The sequence below is a fragment of the Herpailurus yagouaroundi genome, unplaced genomic scaffold (genome assembly GCF_014898765.1).
Source record: "Herpailurus yagouaroundi ecotype Mexico unplaced genomic scaffold, PumYag 184, whole genome shotgun sequence".
Lineage (NCBI taxonomy): Eukaryota > Metazoa > Chordata > Mammalia > Carnivora > Felidae > Herpailurus > Herpailurus yagouaroundi.
In genome coordinates this window covers 41549917-41562633 of record NW_024412415.1, presented here as the reverse complement: position 1 = coordinate 41562633, position 12717 = coordinate 41549917, and the positions used below count along the sequence as shown (strand labels likewise).

Sequence of the window (12717 nt, the reverse complement as noted above, 5' to 3'; positions counted from 1 at the left end):
GCATTGCACAGGTGTGGGAATTTTTCTGGGACAAAGAACAACACTGTCTACAGGATAGGGAGAGAGGGGTGAGTCTGCATGGTGCCAGGTCCTTTAAGATTTTGAGTCCCAGGTGCATATCAAAGAACGACAGGAGAGCTGTAGCGCAGGATGCAACAACTGCCCTATTATGTGAGGGTTTCCTAAACAGTGGGGGGTGTGAGATCCCCTGTCGAAGGACCAGAGAATGTGGTGACATTTTCGTCAACACCAACCCGGTGGGATTCAAAGAGCAACACAGTGGCCCCCAGTGGAGGCAGAACCCACTTTCACCAAACCCCCTTGCCTTGTGCCTGTCAACTGCATACTTTCTAGGGCAGAATGGACTCTGAGCACAACAGGCCTCTCTTCCAGAAGACCAGCATAGGCAGTACTCTGCATGTACCAAGTGAATTGAAAATAGAGTGCTTCAAAGCCTCACCTGCAGTTCTCGTGGAAATAGGGTCAGGCTTACTGTTTTGTTTCTTTTCTTTTTTTTTCCTTTGGAATCAGACTTACAGATTTTTGTTTTTTCATTTCCTTTTCTCTCTTTTTTTTTTTTTTTTTTGTTTGATTCAGGCTTCTTTTTTTCTCTTTCCTTTTTTTTCCCTTTCTTTGGAATCAGGTTTATAGTTCTTTGGCTTTTTCATTCCTTTACATTGTCTCTTTTTTGGGGATGAAGCTTTTTTTTTTTTTTTTACCATGCTTATCTTAAATCAAAGTACGCCTAGTTAAAGGTCCATACACTTCCCACTGTAAGCAAGGAACTCTGCTGAGGACTGACAAGTGGGAAAGAGCAGCCAAAACACAACAGCAAAGTGCACACAGCATACACCAGAAACCTTCCTGAAGCACCAGGCCCTGGACTGTGTATGACTCCTTTTTAATATAGCCTTACTCTCAGGTGCAGAAAGCATAACAAGCTTTCAAAACATACAAAATACAGAAACATAGGCAAAATTACAAGATGGAGGAATTATCCCCAAAAGAAAGGTAAAGAAGAAATCACAGCCAGGAACTTGCTCAGAAGATTACTAGCTGGGCTTGAAAAAAGCATAGAAGACACCAGAGAAATCCTTGCTGCAGAGATCAAAGACCTAAAAACTAGGACAAAATAAAAAATGCTATAACTGAAATGCAAAACTGACCGGATACAGTCACAACATGGATTTAAGAAGCAGATGAGAGAATAGGTGATAAAGAAGAAAGACTTAGGGAACTCAAGGATTCCATAGAGTAAAATATCGGTATCTAAGGAGTCCCAGAAGAAGAGCAGGAAAAGGGGGCAGAAGGTTTATTCAAACACATTATAACAGAGAACTTACCTAATCTGGGAAATGAAACGGGCATTTAAGTACAAGAAGCACAGAGAACTCTCCTCAAAATCAACAAAAACAGGTCAGCACCACAACATATCACAGTGAAACTTACAAAAAAAAAAAATACAAAGAGTTCTGAAAGCTAGGGACAAAAGGTCCTTAACTTACAAGGATAGACACAAAAGGTTAGCAACAGACATGTCCACTGAACATGGCAGTCCAGAAGGGAGTGGCAGGAAATATTCAATGTGCTAAATGGGAAGAAAGTGCAGCCAAGAGTTCTTTATCCAGCAAGAATTAGAAGGAGAGAGAAAGAGTTTCCCAGACAAAAATTAAAGAGTTCATGACCACTAACCCAGCCCTGCAAGAAATTTTAAGGAGACTTGAGTGGGGGGGGGGGGGGGAGGGACGGCCAAAGCAATAAAGACTAGAAAGGACCAGAGCACATCACCAGAAACACCAACTCTACAGGTAACATAATTACACTAAATCCATATCTTTGAATAATCATTCTGAATGTAAATGGAGTAAATGCTCCAATCGAAAGACACAGGGTATCAGAAGGCATTAAAAAAAACCCAAGATCCATCTATATGCTGCCTATAAGAGACTCATTTTAGACCCAAAGTCACCTCCAGATTGAAAGGGGATGGAGAACCATCTATCATGCTAATGGAAGTCAAAAGAAAGCCAGAGGAGCCATACTTACATCAAAGTAGAGTTTAAACCAAAGACCATAACAAGAGATGAAGAAGGGCATTATCTCATAATTAAGGGGTCTATCCATCAAGATCAATTGGGGAATACCCAAATATATAAATTAGTTAATCACAAACATAAAGAAACATTGCTAATGATACAATAATAGTAGAGGACTTTAACACCCCACTTACAACAATGGACAGACCATCTAAGTAGAAAATCAATAAGGAAACAATGGCTTTGAATGACAACTGCATCAGACGGACTTAACAGGTATATTCAGAACATTTCATCCTAAGGCAGCAGAATACACATTCTTCTCAAAGGCACATGGAACATTCTCCAGAATAGATCACATGCTGGTCACTGACAATAGGTACAAAATTATCTAGATCATACCATGCATATTTTTGGATCACAATGCAATGAAACTTGAAATCAACCACAAGAAAGAATTTGGAAAGACTACAAATACATGGAGGTTAAAGAACACTCTACTATAGAATGAATGGGTTAATCAGGAAATTAAGAAATAAAATACATGGAAGCAAATGAAAATACAACAGTCCATCTGAACACTGGATGCAGCAAAGGCAGTCCTAAGAGGAAAGTACCTTGCAATTCAGGTCTATCTCAAGAAGCAAGAAAGGTCCCCAGTACACAACCTAACCTTATGCCGAAAGGAGCTAGAAAAGGAGCAGCAGATAAAGCCTAAAGCCAGCAAAAGAAGGAAAATAATAAAGACTAGAGCAGAAAAAAATGATACAGAAATCAGACCAAACCAAACAAAACCAGTAAAACATGAACAAAACTGAGCTGGTTCTTCGAAAGAATAAACAAAATTGATAGCCCCCTAGCCACTTACCAAAAAGAAAAGGGAAAGGACTCAAATCAATTAAACCACAAATGAAGGAGGAGAGATCACAATGCCACAGAAATATATTGCTAATTTAACACATTGAACATACAAAGAATATGAAACCCTTTTACAAATCTGAAAATTTTCCATACGTTCTACAGAAATTTTTGACAAAAAAATAAAACTACTTTCGGCATTTTGTGCCCACACAATCTAACCAGATTAGCACCACCATAAATTCAGATTTATTGGAAACAGAAGACTAAATCCTCTTGATTGGAAATTGAGATGTTAAGATGACTGACTTGACTTTCATTTGTAGAAACTGAGTATGAGTTTGCTTAATGAAAATCCTAAAATAAAACATAGTAAGCATTAGTAATAACATCCTTGTTAAGTGAACAAAATTCTACATTATGTAAAGAATGTATTAACAGAAAATTATTGTAATATTGGCCTTATATAGTGAAATATTTGCAAAACATGTTATTTTTGTTTTATATATTTTACTTCTACCCTACACAGTAAAAGAAGTTACAAGAATATATGCTACTGTAAAGTAGAAAACATTAGCAGAATCCAATAAACTTCATTTAATATTTGGTATTAGGAGGGTATGGAGCATTTTCGTCTCATTAAAAGTTTATGTAAACTGTCCTCACAACCAGCAAAAAAGGCAAGATTGATAAATTCCTTAACTTTAATTTTAAACACAATGATCAGAGGTGCCTGGGTGGCTCAGTCGGTTAAGCATCAGACTTCGGCTCAGGTCATGATCTCATGGTTCATGGGTTTGAGCCCCATATTGGGTTCTGTGCTGTCAACTCAGTGCCTGGAGTCTGCCTTGGATTCTTTTTCCCTCTCTCTCTGCCCCTCTCCCACTCATACTCTCTCAAAAATAAACATTAAAAAAAATTTTTTAATAAAAAATAAGCACAATGATTAGAGTGAGGATAATTTTCTTAACATTTACACAGTACTTACAAGTCTAACCAAAATTCACCATATATGTATCTAAAACATACTCTGTTGAAGGCCTTGTCATGGTACTACAATTACAGACAGGAGTGAAAAATAAGTGACCTGAGTGACACCAGCAAAATGGTGGACTAGGACAATCTAAGCTCTTGTTCCCCAACAAAACCAACAGCAACTATATGAACCAGCACTGTCAGAACTCTGGAAAACAATAAAAGATTACAGCAAACCATGTCCAGTGAAGAAAAATCATCTTCAAAATGATAGGAAAATTTTGAGATATTTTACTTGCCTTTGTCCCAGTGCAGTGGCAGTCTTATTTAAAAAGTGGCAGAGGCCTGTCTTATTTAAAAAGTGGCAGAGGTTTCCAGTTCCTACCTTCAAACCAGAAGAGGTAGACTTTATTTGCAAATTATTGTGTATGTCTTAAGTGCTCACCTCTATTTTTCCATTAACTTGGAAATCAGGCAGGAAGAGTGGCAGGCATTACTTGTAAAAGCCGCAAGGTGACTACAGACTCAGATACCTGGGGCGATCAATTATTGGTGGAGACAGAATAGGTCATATAAGGCCTAGGGAAGAAGATAGGGTGAGAGTTTTTGAAAACTGGACATTCAGAAATAGCTCTATATGAGGGGAGGATGGGATTTAGAATGCCATATGCACATCCAGGCAAAACACATGCTCAGAAAAGATCTAAGACCTTAAGTTTTCACCTCAGTCAGATCCCTAGGCTCAGAGTAAGCCTAGCTACATACATATTGCAGGAATGCTCTAGCACCCATCTAATCTGCAAAGACAGAGAACTGGCATTTAAGGAAAACTGTCAAAACAGCTGAACATGAGGTAAACAGAACAGAGATGATCTCACAAAACAAGGTCTTTGTAAAAATACTTTGGAATAGTCTCAAAGTAAATGGAAAACAGCTTGCAGCAAATCAAAAAGAAAAAAGAAGGGGCGCCTGGGTGGCGCAGTCGGTTAAGTGTCCGACTTCAGCCAGGTCACGATCTCGCGGTCCGTGAGTTCGAGCCCCGCGTCGGGCTCTGGGCTGATGGCTCGGAGCCTGGAGCCTGTTTCCGATTCTGTGTCTCCCTCTCTCTCTGCCCCTCCCCCGTTCATGCTCTGTCTCTCTCTGTCCCAAAAATAAATAAAAAACGTTGAAAAAAAATTAAAAAAAAAAAAAAAAGAAAAACCTGGTAAACCCTGGTGACAGGAAAATCCTATATCTAGAATTACCATATTATAATAGTGAAATGCCCAATTTTCAAAAGCAGAAAATAACAAGTCATACAAAGAAAAAGAGAAAACAGGTCTATTTAGAGGAACAGAAACTGACCCTGAGGAAGTGTGTACATTTTGAACTTACTAGACAGAGACTTAAATATATTCAAAGAAATACAGGAAATCAAGAAAATGAATAAAATGAGAACATGAACAAAGAAATTAAAAGAGGATCAAAGAAATTCTGGAGCAGAAGGTACAATAAAGATTTTCACTAGAGGGTGAATTTCAATAACAGATTTGAACAGTTTGCAAAGCTCATCGCACTCCAAATAGGAGAAAGTCAAAAGAGACCCACCAAGACACATTAGAATCAGTCTATCCAAAGCAAAAGACAGAATATTGAAAGCAGGAATGAAAAGGGATCCTCAATAAGGTTGTCCAGTTTTCATCAGAAACCTTGGGGACCAAAAGACAGTGGGGTTTGATATATTCAAATTACTAAAAGAAAAAAAAAAACTGTCTACCAAAACTATCTGACAAGACTCCTTCAAAAATGAGGGAGAAACTAAAACATTACCAGACAAAAACAGAAGGAGACAGATTCCACTACACCTGCCCTGAAATAAGTGCTAACTTCAGGTTGAATGAGAAGGGACAGTAGACAGGAACTCAAGGTCATATGAAGAAATAAGATTTCTAATTAAAGTATACATGGGCAAGTATAAAAGCTAGTATTATAATTTTGATTTGTAGCTCTACTTTTCATTTTGTACATAATTTAAGAGACTTAAAATAGTTACTTGTCTATGTTTTCAGATGCACAATACTTAAAGATGTAATTTTGTGACATTAATAACCAAAAGGGGGTGAAAACAAGGTTATATATAAGAAAAGAGTTTTTGTACACTTAAGCTGCCATAAACTCAAATTAGAGTGTTATTAATTTAGGATGTTAAATGGAATCCCTAAGGTAACCACAAAGAAGTAGCTATATAATAATACAGCTATGAGGAATAATAATATAATACAGGAAATAATAATAATACAGGAAATGAGAAAATGTTTTACTACAAAAAAATTCAACTAAAACACAAAAATCACATCGAAAATGAGCAAAAAGCTATAAGGCACATAAATAGTATAACATTAGTCCCTCAATAATTACTTTCTGGGTGGCTCAGTCAGTTGAGTGTCAGACTTCAGCTCAGGTCATGATCACATGGTTTGTGAGTTCGAGTCCCACAATGGGTTCTGTGCTGATGGCTTGGAGCCTGGAGCCTGGAGCCTGCTTCGGATTCTGTGTCTCCTTCTCTCTCTGCCCCTCTGCCACTAATGCTCTGACTCTCTCTCTCTCAAAAATGGATAAACATTAAAAATAAATAAATAAATAAATAAATAAATATAGATGGATTAAACTCCAATTAAAAAAACAGAGACTAGTGAAATGGATTTAAAAACATGACCTAACTGCAGTCTACAAGAGACTGACTTCAGATCTAAAGTAAAAGGATGGATAAAGATATTCCATGCAAATAGTCCCCAAAGGGAGTAGTGGTGGCCATACTATCATTAGACAAAAAAAGACTTTAAACCCAAAAAGCTTACAAGAAACAATGAAGGACATTATCTACTGATAAAAGGTTTAAAATACATCAAAATTAAACAGTTATAAACATTCATGCATCTAATAACAGAGCCTCAAAATATATTCAGCAAAACACAACATAACAAAACGTATGTGATGCAACAAAAGCACTGCTAAGGAAATCCATAGCTGTAAATGCTTACCTTGAATATATAAATATAAATATATGAAATAAACATTCTAAAAAGACCCAGGAAAAAAATAAACCTAAAGCCAGTGGAAGATTAAAACTGAAATAGGCAAGATAGTGTTTCAAAAAGATTTTAAGAGTGGAAAAATCTTAATTAGAACATGAAAAAAAGGTTTCAACTTACTAAAAGCAGATATAAAAGTAGGGGTATTAGTAATTATTCTACAGAAATAGAAGGATTAGAGTACAATTATCAGCAGCTATAAATTGGATAACCCAGATGAAGTGAATATATTTCCTAGAAATACAAGGACTGACTCATGAACAAATAAAATCTATATGGACCTATAAGTAGGAGACTGAATTAGTAATCAAAACCCTCCCAACAAAGAAATGCTCTGCAACTGATGGCTTCACTGAAGAATTCTACCAACCATTTAAACAAGAAATAACACCAGTCCTCAAACTATTCCAAAAAATTCAAGAGAAACTTTCTAACTCATTCTATAAAGCCAGCATTACCTTGGCACTAAAGCCAGACTACAAAAGAAGGGGGAAGAAAAGCTATAGCTTAATATCCCTGATGAATATTAATGCAAAAATCCTAAACAAATTATTAGCAACTGAAACATCACATTAGAAGTTCTATATACTTTGAACAAGTGGATTTATTTCTGCAATTCAAGAAGAGTTCAACAAGTGAAAATGAATTAATATACTATATTGACAGAATGAAGAGGGAAAAACCCATATGACAACATCAACTGATACAGAAAAAGCATTTGACAAAAATTTGACAGGATTTTTTATTTTTTTAAATATTTTTAAAAAAATATTTTGAGAGAGAGAGAGAGTGGGAGGGACAGCATGAGCAGGGGGAGGGGCAGGGAGGGTGAGGGAGAATCCCAAGCAGGTTCTGCAGTACAGAGCACCACCCTATTACAAACCAACAGTGGCCCCAGACTGATCCTTTAACAGCACAAGGACCAAACCCTGACCACAACAGGCAAAGTAGGCCACTGCAGCTGACTGAACTGAATGCAAATTCAGTTCATTAGGATTTACACAACCCACATAGCAGACACCCCTGAAATGCTTGGTTTTGGGGAACAATGAACATTGCACTATAGGGCACCACAGTACCTCTTCTTCATAAGGCCACTGCTTTAAAGATCAGGAACTTTAGCTGACTTTCCTAACACAGAGAAACACAGAGAGTTACAAAAAATTAGGAGAAAAAGGAATATGTCCCAATGAAAGAACAGGACAAAAATCACAACAAAAGAGAAATAAAACAGAGAAGCAATATACCTGAAAAAGAATTCAAAGTAATCATCATAAAGATACTTATTGGACTTGAGAAAAGAGTGGAGGACATCAGTGAGACCCTTAACAAAGATTTTTTAAAAAGAACTAATCAGCAATGAGAAACACAGTAAATGAAATTAAAAATACACCAGATGGAATAAATAGTAGGCTATGGGAAGCAGAACAACAAATCAGGTACTTGCAGGGGAGAGGAATGGAAAGTAATCAAGCTGTGCATATGAGAGGGAAAAAATTATGCAGAGTGACAATAGACTTACGGAACTCAACGACACCACCAAACATAATAACATTCGCATTATAGGGATCCCAGAAGGAGAAGAGAGAAGGGGGCAGAAAATTTATTTGAAGAAATAACTGAAAACTTCCCAAATCTAGGGAATGAAGCAGAAATCCAGATCCAAGAGGCCCAGAGATACCTCAACAACTTCAACCCAAGAAGGTCCACAAGACACAAGTAATTAAAATGGCAAAAAGTAATGAAAAAGAGAAAATTTTTAAAGGAACAAAGATAAAAGAAAGCAAATAAATAAGGGGAAACCCCATAAGGCTATTAAGCTGATTTTTCAACAGAAACTTTCCAGGCCAGAAGGGAGTAGCATGACATATTCAATGTGCTGAAAGGAAAAAAAATCTGCAACCAAGAATACTCTATCCAGCAAGGTTATCATTCAGAATTGAAAGAAAGATAGAGAGTTTCCTAGACAAACAAAAGAGTTTGTGACCACTAAACCAGCCCTACAAGAAATATTAAAGGGGACTACTTGAATGGAAAGAAAAGAGTGTAAGAGTATCAAAACTAGGAAACAAAAACAGTAAAAGCAAGTAGATCTGTAAAAATCAGTCAAGGAACTCACAAAATAAAAGGATATAAAGTATGATACCATAGACCTAAAACATGGCAGGGCGGCGGGGAAGAGTAAAGATTGGGTTCAAACTTAAACAACCAGAAATTTAATATAGACTAATATATAAAGAAAATGTTATGTACAAACCTAATGGTAACCATGAATCAAAAGACAGTAATAGATATGTGAAAAATAAGGAGAAAGGAATCCAAGTATATCGTTAAATAAAGACAACTAATCATGCAAGAACAGTGTGAGAGAAGAAAGCAACCACAAATCAAGTTAACAAAATGGCAAAAATAAATATCTATCTATAATTATTTTGAATGTAAAAAGATTAAATGTTCCAATCAAAAGACACGTGATGGAATGGATAGAAAAATGGATAAAAACAAAACAAAACAAAACAAAAAAAAACAAGACCCAACTATATGCTGCCCACAAAAGACTCATTTCAGACTAAAAGACATCTGCAGGTTTAAAATGAAGGGATAGAGAAGCACTTATCATGCAAATGGATGTGTAAAGAAAGCTGGGGTAGCAATACAAAATACAAATAGACTTTAAAACTAAGACTGTAACAGACAAAAAAGGACATTATTTAATCATAAAATGGAAAAATCCAACAAGCAGATCTAAAAATTATAGGGGCGCCTGGGTGGCGCAGTCGGTTAAGCGTCCGACTTCAGCCAGGTCACGATCTCGCAGTCCGGGAGTTCGAGCCCCGCGTCAGGCTCTGGGCTGATGGCTCGGAGCCTGGAGCCTGTTTCCGATTCTGTGTCTCCCTCTCTCTCTGCCCCTCCCCCATTCATGCTCTGTCTCTCTCTGTCCCAAAAATAAATAAACGTTGAAAAAAAATTAAAAAAAAATAAAAAATAAAAATTATAAATATTTATGCACCCAACAGGAAAGCATCTAAATACATAAAGCATCTAGTAACAAACATAGAGGAACTAATCGATAGTAATACAATATTAGTAGGGGACTTTAACATCCCACTTACATTAATGGATCAGCCAAACAGAAAATCAATAAGGAAACAGTGGCTTTGAATGACACACTGGACCAGATGGATTTAACATAAATATTCAGAACATTCCATCCTAAAGCAGCAGAAGGCACATTCCTTTCAAGTGTACATGGAACATTCTCCACATAACGGACCACAAAAGAAGTCTCAAGAAATCAAAAAATATTGAGGTCACATGATGCATCTTTTCTGACCACAACATTGTGAAACTAGAAATCAACCAGAAGAAAAAATCTGGAAAGGCCACAAATACATACAGACTAAATAACATGCTACTGAAAATGATTGCATAAACCAAAAAATCAAAGAGAAAATTAAAAAATAAATGGAGACAAATAAAATGCAAACACAACAGTCTAAACTCTTTGGGATGCATCAGTCTAAACTAAGAGGGAAGTTTATCAATACAGGCCTACTTTAAGAAGCAAGAACAATCTCAAACAACCTAACATTACACCTAACGGAGCTAGAAAACGAACAAACAAAACCCCAAATCAGTAGAAGGAAGAAAATAATGAAGGTCAGAGCAGAAATAAACAAAATAGAAACTAAAAAGACAATAGAAGAAATAACACCTGACATCACAGAAATACATACAATTGTAAGAGAATTTTATGAAAAACTGTATGCTAACAAATTGGACAACCTAGAAGAAATGGATAAATTCCTAGAAACATATAATCACCCCAAACTGAAGCAGGAATAAATAGAAATTTTGAACAGACCAATTATCGGCAAGGAAATTTAATCAGTAATAAACTCTCAGCAAACAAAAGTTCAGGGCCAGATGGCTTCATAGGTGAATCCTACCAAACATTTAAAGAAGAGTTAGTACCTATTCTTCTCAAACTATTCCAAAAAATAGAAAAGGAAGGAAAACTTCCAAATTCATTCTATGAGGCTATAGTTACCCTGATACCAAAACCAGATAATGATACTACAGAGAAAGTAAACTCCACACCATTATCTCTGACGAATGTAGATGTAAGAATCCTCAAAAAACATTACCAAACACAATCAATAATACATTTTAAATAAATTGGTAACCGCGATCATATTAAATTTATTCCTGGGATGCAAGGGTGATTCAATAGTCCCAAATCAACAAGATACAACACATCAATGAGGATAGGAAATATACAATCATCTCAATAGATGCAGAAAAAGCATTTGACACAGTATACCATCTATTCATGATAAAAACCCTCAACAAAGTAGGTTTAGAAGGAACATACCTAACATAATAAAGGACATCTATGGAAAACACTCAGGTAACATCATATTCAATGCTGAAAAACTCAGAGTTTTTTCTCTAAGACCAGGAAAATACAAGGACATCTATTCTCACCACTTTTATTCAACATATTACTGGATGTCCTAGACACAGCAATTAGACTAGAAAAAGAAATCAAAGGCATCCAAATCAGCAAGGAAGAAGTAAAATTATCACTGTTTGCTGATGGCATGATCTATATATGGAAAAATCCTAAATCTCCACTAAAAAGATACTAGAAATGATAAATAAATTCAATAAAAACTAAGAAAAAGTTAATATACAGTGATCTGTTTTATTTCTTTACATTAATAATGAAGTATCAGAAAGAGAAATTAAGAAAAGAATCCCATTTACAATTGCACCACAAATCATAACAACACCTAGGAATAAACTTCACCAACGTGGTGAAAGACCAGTAATTTGCAGAGTATAAAACACTGATGAAACAAATTGAAAAGGACACAAACAAATGGAAAGATATTCTGTGCTCATGGATTGGAAGAACAAACATTGATAAAATGCCCATACTACCCAGTCTACAGATTTAATGCAACCCCTATCAAAATACCAACAGTATTTGTGAAAATATTCTAGCTCTAGTAAGAACCAGAAAATTCTTAAATTTACACGTAACCACAAAAGACCTGAATAGCCAAAGCAATCTTCAAAAAGAACAAAAAAGCTGGAGGTATCACAATTCCAGATTTCAAAATATACTACAAAGCTGTAGTAATCAATGGAACAGAGATAAATGGAACAGAATAGTGTAGAAATAAACCCACACTTATATAAAGTCAATTAATCTACAACAAAGGAGGCAAGAATATTGAATAGAGAAGAGACAGTCTCTTCAACATATGGTGCTGGGAAAACTGGACAGCAACATGCAAAAAAAAAAAAAAAAAAAGAAAGAAACTGGATCACTTTCTTACACCATACATAAAAATAAACTCAAAGTGAACAGAAGACCTAAATGTAAGACCTGAAACTGTAAAAATCTTAAAAAGAAATCATAGGCAGTACTGTCTTAGACATCAGGTATAGAAATGTGTGTGTGTGTGTGTGTGTGTGTGTGTGTGTGTGTATCCTCAGGCAAGGGAAACAAAACCAAAAGGAAACTATTGGGACTATTTCAAACTAAAAATCTTTTGCACAGCAAAGGAAACCATCAACAAAATGAAAAGGCAACTTACTGAATGGGAAATGATATTTACAAATGATATACATCACAAGGCATTAATATCCAAAATATAAAAAGAGCTTCTACAACTTAACACCAAGAAAATCTGATTTTAAACTGGGGAGAAGAACTGAATAGACATTTTTCCAAAGAACACATACAGATGGCCAAGAGACAAATG

General features: G+C 35.9%; 1 protein-coding gene and 1 long non-coding RNA gene across 8 annotated transcripts in view; both read right to left on the bottom strand.

The window, feature by feature from the left end:
* Positions 1-3112: 3112 nt before the first annotated feature.
* On the bottom strand, positions 3113-4086 carry LOC121042045 (uncharacterized). Its single transcript, XR_005795953.1, has 2 exons — positions 3982-4086; positions 3113-3251 (listed from the first exon to the last, which is right to left on the bottom strand). It is a non-coding gene; the product is annotated as an uncharacterized LOC121042045 (long non-coding RNA).
* Positions 4087-4132: 46 nt separating this feature from the next.
* Positions 4133-12717, bottom strand: part of NRG4 (neuregulin 4) — a 190242-nt gene continuing 181657 nt past the window's right edge. For 5 of the 7 annotated variants that reach the window (XM_040493351.1, XM_040493355.1, XM_040493356.1 and 2 more), the window contains one exon: positions 4353-4448. The gene's annotated coding sequence lies outside the window, so the exon portion shown is untranslated. Of the gene's footprint in view, positions 4255-4352; positions 4449-12717 lie in introns of those variants that run through there. The other 2 variants (XM_040493352.1, XM_040493353.1) reach the window with 2 other exon arrangements.